We start from the raw sequence: 8,818 nt of genomic DNA, 5'->3' as shown, positions 1-8,818 counted from the left end.
GATTCTTTTTACGTTTGTTTGTTTGTTTATACTTGAAAGGCAGAAAGAGAGAAAGCAGAGAGAGAGATCTTCTCTCCACTGGTTCACTCCCCAAATGCCCACAACAGCCAAGCAGACCAGCCAGCTCAGGCCAAAGCCAGGACCCTAGAACTCCTTTCCGGGTCTCCCACCTGGGTGCCTGGGACTCAAGTACTTGAGCCATCATTTGCTGCCTCTGCTGCCTCCTGGAGTCTGCAGTAGCAGGAAGCTGAACTTGAGTGGAGGTGAACTCGCGCACTTTGAAATGGGAGGCGAGCATCCTAAGTGCTAGTTTAACCTACTGTGCCACAGTGCCTGCCCCGCAGCAGGATTCTAAGCACATCTTCAGGTGCAGACTGAACAAGGAGGCTCAGCGTGAAAAAGCCAAGAGAACAGCACAAACCTGTCTCTGCTTGTGTGCACCAGCCCCGACCACTTTACAAGCATTGATTACAGAATGTTGAAACTTGGGAAGTGTGTAGCTGTGAAGAATGACAAAAAGAAATGCATCATATTATGAACAACAGAGTTAAAATGAATATTAAGAAACAGTCCTTTTAAAGGCTTTTAAATGACCCAAAGTGAGAAAGTCTAGAATCTCTCCTTTTTTTAAGATTTTATTTATATACTTGAGAAGTAGAGTTACAGAGAGGCAGAGGCAGAGGCAGGGGCAGAGACAGAAAGAAAGGTCTTCTCTCCTCTGGCTCACTCGCAAAATGGCTGCAATAGCCAGAGCTGCGCCGATCCAAAGTCAGGAGCCCTGAGTTTCTTTGGGGTCTCCCACGTGGGTGCGGGAGCCCAAGCACTTGGACCATCTTCTACTGCTTTCCCAGACTATAGCAGAGAGCTGGATCAGAAGAGGAGTACCCAGAACGTGAACTGGTGCCCATATGGGATTCCAGTGCCACAGGTGAAGGCTTAGCCTACTACACCACAGCACCGGCCCCTGGAGTCTCCCTTAAAAGGATTTAATATGAGGTCAAAATTGGACTGTGGTGACTGAAGACTACTAAGCACTAATAAGAAACAGACCAAATTGTACATAGGTTTTTATCTTTGCTTTTATTTATTTTAAAAGCAGAAAGACACCAAGAGAGAGACAGAAAGAGCTCTTCCACCCATTTACTCCCGAAATGCCTGCAACAGCTGGGGCTGGGCCAGGCTGAAGCCAGGAGCCCAGAACTCAGTCTGGGTCCCCAACATGAGTAGCAGGGATCCAACTACTTGAGCCATCACCGCCGCCTCCCAGAGTGCATGTTAGCAGGAAGCTCGAATCAGGAGCAGAGCTGGGACTTGAACCCAGGCACTCCGATATCGATGCAGGCACCCCAAGTGGCATCTTAACCATTGTGTCAAACAATTGCCCCTAGTTACATTTTTAAAACTTTCTCATTAAGACAATCTACTTCCTTTTTAAAAAAGTTTTACTATTATTGGCCGGCGGCACCGCAGCTCAATAGGCTAATCCTCCACCTTGCGGCGCCGGCACACTGGGTTCTAGTCCCGGTCGGGGCGCCGGATTCTGTCCCAGTTGCCCCTCTTCCAGGCCAGCTCTCTGTTGTGGCCCAGGAGTGCAGTGGAGGATGGCCCAAGTGCTTGGGCCCTGCACCCCATGGGAGACCAGGAGAAGCACCTGGCTCCTGCCTTCAGATCAGCACGGTGCGCTGGCCGCAGCACGCCAGCTGTGGCGGCCATTGGAGGGTGAACCAATGGCAAAAGGAAGACCTTTCTCTCTGTCTCTCTCTCTCTCTCACTGTCCACTTTACCTGTCAAAAAAAATAAAAAGTAAAAAAAATTTTTTTAAAAAGTTTATTATTAAGTTTATGGAACGCTACTGCCAACTACAATATGGAAATCCCCTTTTATCCATGCCCCAGAGCAGATGACTTAGGTGTGTTTATTGTTGCTGCGTGGCCCAGTGTGTTTGCTTTCCAGCGTGCAGCCTTCCTTCTTTCTTGATTACCATATAGATGATTCCTGTTCCTTCTGGTTGCCCTCTTTGCTTTCAACATGCTTTACCCTAATTTACTCTACACGCATCCATTGGTCACCCTTGGTTTTCATCCTCCACACACCATTGGAGGTGCAGGGACTCCACACGGCAGACTGTACTGTCATCAGTCCCTGGGGCACCACTCCGAGAACTCTGCCTTCATCCTTGCTGCCCACGGCAACCGAGCCATGAGGAGAGAGCCTCATGCCTGCCAGGCAGATACTCGAAGGCCCCACGGGCAGCCATGTAGCCAAGATTCCATCAATCCTAAGGAAAGTTAACGGCTTTGTTCTTATCTGCTTGTTCTTCCTGTGCTTTTCATGTTAGAATGGAAGCCCCATAAGGTGCCAGCGTTGTGGTGCAGTGGGTTAAGGCTCCGCCTGGGGCACCCACATTCCATATGGGAGCACTGATTTCCGTCCTGGTGCTCGGCTTCTGTTCTAGGCCCCTGCTAATGCACCTGGGAAGCCCAAGAACTTGGGCCCCTGTCAACCGTGTGGGAGAGCTGGGTGGTGTTCCCCGCTCCTGGCTCTGGCCAGGCTGTTGCAGTCATTTGGGGAGTGAACCAGTGGATAGACGATCTCTTTGTCTCTCTACCAAATAAATAATAAATCTTAAAAAAAAAATAACACTCCATGAAACAAGGTAAATGTTGGTTGGCAGAAAGGAAAGGAAGGAAAAACACTATCCAAGTCAGATGACCTTTGCTTGCCTGGTGCACTCCACACCCGTTTTTTGCCCATTTCCAGTGGCTTCACTCACTTCCAGGCCTCACCTCCCACTAGCCTTCCTCCCCATGCTTCTCTGTTGTCGTGTCTCCAACTCACTACAAACTCTAGCCATCAAAATGGACCAGGACTGAGGCATCAAGCAGCCAAAGCCAGATGAGTCTGTGACATGGACAGCGCAGGAAGAACTCCCTAGCACCAAAAAAAGGAGCACTGTGGGACCAGCACTATGGCTTGGTGGGTAAAGCTGCCGCCTGCAGTGCCAGCATCCCATATGGGCGCCAGTTCGAGTCACGGCTGCTCCACTTCCGATCCAGCTCTCTGCTGTGGCCTGGAAAAGCAGTAAAAGATGACCCAAGTCCTTGGGCTCCTGGCTCCTGGCTTCAGATGAGCGCAGCTCCAGCCATTGCGGACAATTGGGGAGTGAACCAGCAGATGAAAGACCCCTCTCTCTCTCTCTTTCTGCCTCTGCCTCTCCTTTCTCTGTGTAACTCTGACTTTCGAATAAATAAATAAATCTTTAAAAAACTTTTTTAAAAAAGGAGCATTGAAGGAGCCCTGTGGAGACAATGGACACTTCATGCTTGCTGTCAAACCGGTTAGTGACTTGATTCCAGCTCTGCCGGTTCCAGACCAGCATAGGACACGGCTCAGCTGCTGTGACCCCAGGGGCATAGTAGGGTGCCTGTGTAGGGCAGACTCCTCCAGGACTGAGACGCCACCCGTGACGTTTGCTGTGGCTGATCCTGTGCTTTGCTCTTAGCCTTTGCTTTAAGCTGATGAGAAGAGAAAGAGGAAAGGGAGGAAGTGGCACTGAGATGTGCTGTTCATTACCTGTGCAAGGAGTTTGAATTGTGGCACTAACCCAAAGAACCCTCACTGTCCCTAAATCCCCTCGCAGGGACGCTTCTCCTTGTGTCAAGCAGGACCTGGGATCTGAGATGCAAAGTTGAAGAATTACTCGGGCCCGCGCTGTGGCATAGCCAGTAAAGCCGCTGCCTGCAGTGCTGGCATCCCATATGGGCGCTGGTTCAATTCCTGGCTACTCCACTTCTGATCCAGCTCTCTGCTGTGGCCTGGGAAAGCAGCGAAGATGGCCCAAGTCCTTGGGCCCCTGCACTTGCCTAGGAGACCCGGAAGAAGCTCCTGGCTCCTGGTTTCGTATTGGCGCAACTTCAGCTGTTGCAACCAACTGGGGAGTGAATCAGTGGATGGAAGACCTTTCTGTCTCTACCTCTCCTCTCTGTGTGTAACTCTGACTTTCAAATAAATAATAAATCTTAAAAAAAAAAAGAATTACTGAATTCAAATGCATCCAAGACAGTTTGGTTTTGTTTAAAGCAATTGTTAGAATTAATTTCTTTTCACTAATCCTTGTGAGATATTTTCCAAAGGTTAAGGGTTGACTATGCCTAATATTAGTCTGAATGTCTTCACATTCATGTTTAGGTAAATAAAGAAAACTAGCACTTGCAGACCTGACCCTAGGATTCCCTGCGCACTGTTCACAACTGCTCGCTGCAGTGTGTTCTTTGAGTCTCATTTCACAGAGTAGGAATCCGATACCTAGAAGTAAAGTACTTTCCTTGCTCAAGGTCACATAGCTAATACATGCAAAACTGGGGTTTTGTTTTATATTTGTCTAAGGGATTTATTGATGTGTTGGAAAGGCAGCATTACAGAGGCAGGGAGAGTCAAAGAGATCTCCCATTTGCTGGCTCACTCCCCAAATGACCAGGGCTGGGCCAGGCTGAAGCCAGGAGTCTGGAACTCCACCCACGTCTCCTACATGGGTGTAATGGCCCAAAGAATTGGGCCATCTTCCACGACTTTCCCAGGTGCATTAGCAGGGAGTTGGATCAGAAGCAGAGCAGCCAAGACTTGAACCAGGATGCCAGCATCACATGTGGCAGCTTAACCTACAATACCACAACACTGGCCCCCAAATCTGAGTTTTTGTTTGTTTGTTTTAGATTTACTTATTTTGTTTGAAAGGTAGAGTTACAGAGAGGCAGAGGCAGAGAGAGAGACAGGTCTTCCATCCACTAGTTCACGCCTCAGGTGGCTTCAATAGCTGGAGGTATGCTGACCTGAAGCCAGGAGCCAGGAGCTTCCTCCAGGTCTCCCACATGGGTGCAGGGGCCCAAGGACTTGGGCCATCTTCTCCTGCTTTCCCAGGCCACAGCAGAGAGCTGGATTGGAAGTGGAGCAGCCAGGACTTGAACCGGCGTCCACATGGATGCCAGCACTGCAGGCGGTGATTCTACCTGCTACGCCACAGCGCCGACCCCCAAATCTGGGTTTTGAATTCAGCTTTGTCTAATGGACCTGAAGAGACTTGAAAAAAATATTTGCTTATTTATTTGAGAGAGAGATTGAGAGCTCTCCCATATGCTGGTTCACTCCCCCCAAGTGCTGGCAACAGCAGGGAGTGGGCCATGCTGAAGCCAGGAGCTAGAAGCTCAATCCAGGTCTCGCCCACTTGGGTGGCAGGGACCCAGGTAGTTGACCGGTCATTGCTGCTTCCAGGAGTCTGGAGTCAGAGCCAGAGCTGGGTGTCAAGCTCGGACACTCCAGGCTGAGACACAGGTGTCTTACTACTCAGCCCAGTGCCCATCCCTGCAGAAAATACCTTGATTCTGTTTTTCCCCTTACAGAGCTGTTGAGCTTTAAATTTTATACAGCAGCTTCTGCCAAGACGGCCTAATGCGTGTTCCATCGCTTCATCCTTCTGAACTCCTAAAAATTTTTATCTTCAGGTCTCTCTAATCCTATCTTTGATAACAAAAACATTTCCTTCCTGTGTAATATCTTTTAAAAATACTTATAATCTTCAATAGTAAGAGCCTCCAAAGTCTACTGAAATTAGATTTGACTGGAAATTTCTAGATACAAATAAGAAATGTGTGTCTACAACAGTGTGTGTGCTGAAACTGAATTGGCAAGATTAATAGAAATTATTCTATATTAGGAGAAGGTTGTGCATCTTTTTTTTTAAGATCTTATTTATTTATTTGAGAGGTAGAGTTACAGAGAGAGGAAGAGACAGATAAAAGTCTTCCATTCACTGGTTCACTCCCCAAATTGCCCCAACGGCCGCAATGCCAGAGCTGAGCCAACCCAAAGCCAGGAGCCAGGAGCTTCTTCCGGGTCTCCCACGTGGGTGCAGAGGCCCAAATGCCTAGGTCATCTTCAACTGCTTTCCCAGGCCATTAACATGGAGCTGGGTCAGAAGTGGAGCAGCTAGGACTCAAACTGGCGCCCATATGGGATGCTGGCACTTCAGGCAGATGCTTAACCTACTATACCATAGTGCAGGCCCCGATGTGCATCTTTTTAAAGGTAAAGTGACTCATTTTGAAATACACACAATCCACATATTTTATAGCTACTAAAAATTTTCATTTTCTCTTTGAGACCAATATACTGCTTTTCCTAAAAATATAAAATATGAATTTTCCCAAAGAAAAAATGTGTTGAAATCACCTATTTTGAACTGATGCCCGGCTAAAGGCTAAACTAACCCTTACCAATCTTGACTGCCATTCAAAATCTCCCAACAAATTTTTCTCTACAACAAAAAAACTCAATTAGCAGCCACAGCAGCAGCGAGGGAAGCTTTTTACTGCCACCTAGTGTTGGGAAAAAATACCCTGCTGAGTGCACAGAACGGGTAGAGGCAGGGTGACCACAAGCCCTGGTTTGCAGAAAGTCCCTTTTATCTTGGCGTCCATCTAGGTTAGCATTTGTCCTGCTCCTTTCTCTCTCAAAATGCAAACGTGGATGATCCATTACATGGCTGTTACCAGCTCTTCCATGCATCATTTAAAAAGGCTTATCTCGCCCACTGAAACATACACACACTTTGCCCTGAGCCCTCTTTCCAGCTCTCGTTCCTTCTCTTTCCTGTCTTCATGGCACAGACCATGTCTGCTTCACTACTTCTCATTCCCTCCTCGACAGCCAGTACTTCCTGTCCTGCCCTCCGTGCTGCTGGTTACCTACCCACCACCACGTCAGCAGACCCCGTCTGTCTTCCTTCTCCACGCGCTGACACCACTGCACACAGCGCCTGCCCTCCCTCTCCCCTCCTCTTCTGTGCCACGTTCTCCAGTTTGCCTCCTCTGTTCTGGCTTCTTCTCAGGGTCATTCATGGTGTCCCTCTTCCCCTTGTCACAGCTAAAAGGTGATGTCTCTGTCCATCTTCACTCTACGGACTGTCCCTGGGTAACCTCACCCCACAGAGTCTACACAGTCAATTTGCTAAGGATTCCCAAATTCACTCAGGCACCCATCCCTTCCTTCTCCTTTCCTTCAGTAGATGTTAATGAAGCACCTGCCCAGTGCAGGTCACTGCTCCAGGTTCCAAGGGATACTTCAGTGACTGTAAGGGGGTGGGGGGTAAGGGAGGAGTGGTTTCTGCCCCGTGTAGACAATAAAACAATAAACAAAATAAATAAGTGAGTTGGACAGCACGTTTGAGTGAGAAGTGATAGAGAACAGTCGTGGAGGTTGGGAGTGGTGAGGGAGGTTTTTAAACGGAGTGGACAGAGAAAGCCTCATTGAGAAGAGAATGACTTAGGTGACTTACAGGAGAACAGGTCTGACTCAGGAGCACCCCTGGGAGTGAGCAAAAAGGAGCATAGTGCCAAAGCCTGAGACAAGATTGAACCTTTCCTGTTCACAGGATCTCAGAGAGGCCAGGGTGGCTCTGGGAGTGAGTGAAGGGAGGGTAATAGGGGACGAGGTAGAGAGCCACGAGGCTCCACTTTATTTGAAAGGCAGATAGATGGGGGGGGGCAGGAAGAGAGAGAGAGAGAGAGAAAGAGAGAGAGGAATCTTCCATCCAGTGATTCACCACTGCAATAACCAGGCTGGGCCACACCAAAGCCAAGAGCCAGGAACTCAGTCTGGGACCCAACAACCTGAGCTATCACCTGTGCCTCCAGGGTACACATCTTCAGGCAGCTGAGTTGGAAGTGGAGTAGCAGGGACTGAAACCAGGCACTCAGATACCACACGCACTCAGCTCTTCCACCAAAGGCCTGCCCTTCGTTACATTTTACCAGAATCCCTGTCTTGAGCTAGGTTACCTGGGAAGGAGACTCTGAAACATGGGGTGTGTGTGTGCAGTTTATCAGGGACTGCTCTTGGGAGCACCTGCAAGGGTGGAAGGGAGGAAGACGGAGCAAAGGAGGTAGCTGTGTTGTGATGTGGTTGCCACGGAAGCCCCAGATGGCTCTCCGGAGTTATCCCAAATCTTACCCCTACCCAACCGCTCATCGGATTCAGGAGAGGACTGTGCCCTGGGGCAGGAAGCAACTTTCAACCAAGGGCAGTTCCCAGCGGGACCTGCCTCGGTCCCCAGCAGCCGACACTGGATCCTGAAAGGGGCAGATGCACCCCCAGCCCTCTCAGAGTGACCTGGTGAGTAGAGTGAGGGTCTGGGAACACCCCGCCTTCTGGCTCTTGCTTCCATGGCCCATGTCAAGGCACAGAGAATACTGGTCGTCTGCCTCGGTCCTCCCTACTGTCACCGTTCCTCACCTTTAGCCAGTGTCTCCGCAGCACCACAACCGGAGTAATCCTGCCAGCAAAGGTCAGGGCCCGTCACTCCTTTGCTCAGGACCCATCGAGTAGGAACTCCCCACTCACCTCAGAGTAGAAATCAAAAATCCTCATCGCAATTTCTGTACTATGCTTGCTCAAGACAGCATCTCCGGGGATTGGAGTGGGCATTTGGCACTTAGCTGGGATGCTGCTTGCAATGCCAGCATCACTCCCAGTTCCAGCTCCCTGCTAATGTGCACCCTGGGAGGCAGCAAGTAAGGACTCAAGTGGGCAGGTGTTGTGGCACAGTAGGTGGAGCCACTATAGGGGAGGCCCACATCCCGAAGCAGAGTGCCTGGTCAAGTCCTGGCTCCTCTGCTTCCATCCAGCGTCCTGCTGATGTGCATCCTGGGAGGAAGCAGGTGATGGCTCAGGTGATGGGGTCCCTGCCACCCATGGGGGAGACCTGCATTGAGTTCAGGTCTCCTGACTTTGGCCTGGCCTACTCCTGGCTATTGTGGGCCTTTGG

The sequence above is a fragment of the Oryctolagus cuniculus genome, chromosome 13, assembly GCF_051225735.1.
Source record: "Oryctolagus cuniculus isolate XC-2025 breed Fujian yellow rabbit chromosome 13, ASM5122573v1, whole genome shotgun sequence".
Classification (NCBI taxonomy): domain Eukaryota; kingdom Metazoa; phylum Chordata; class Mammalia; order Lagomorpha; family Leporidae; genus Oryctolagus; species Oryctolagus cuniculus.
Note: the sequence above shows the minus strand (reverse complement) of the source record.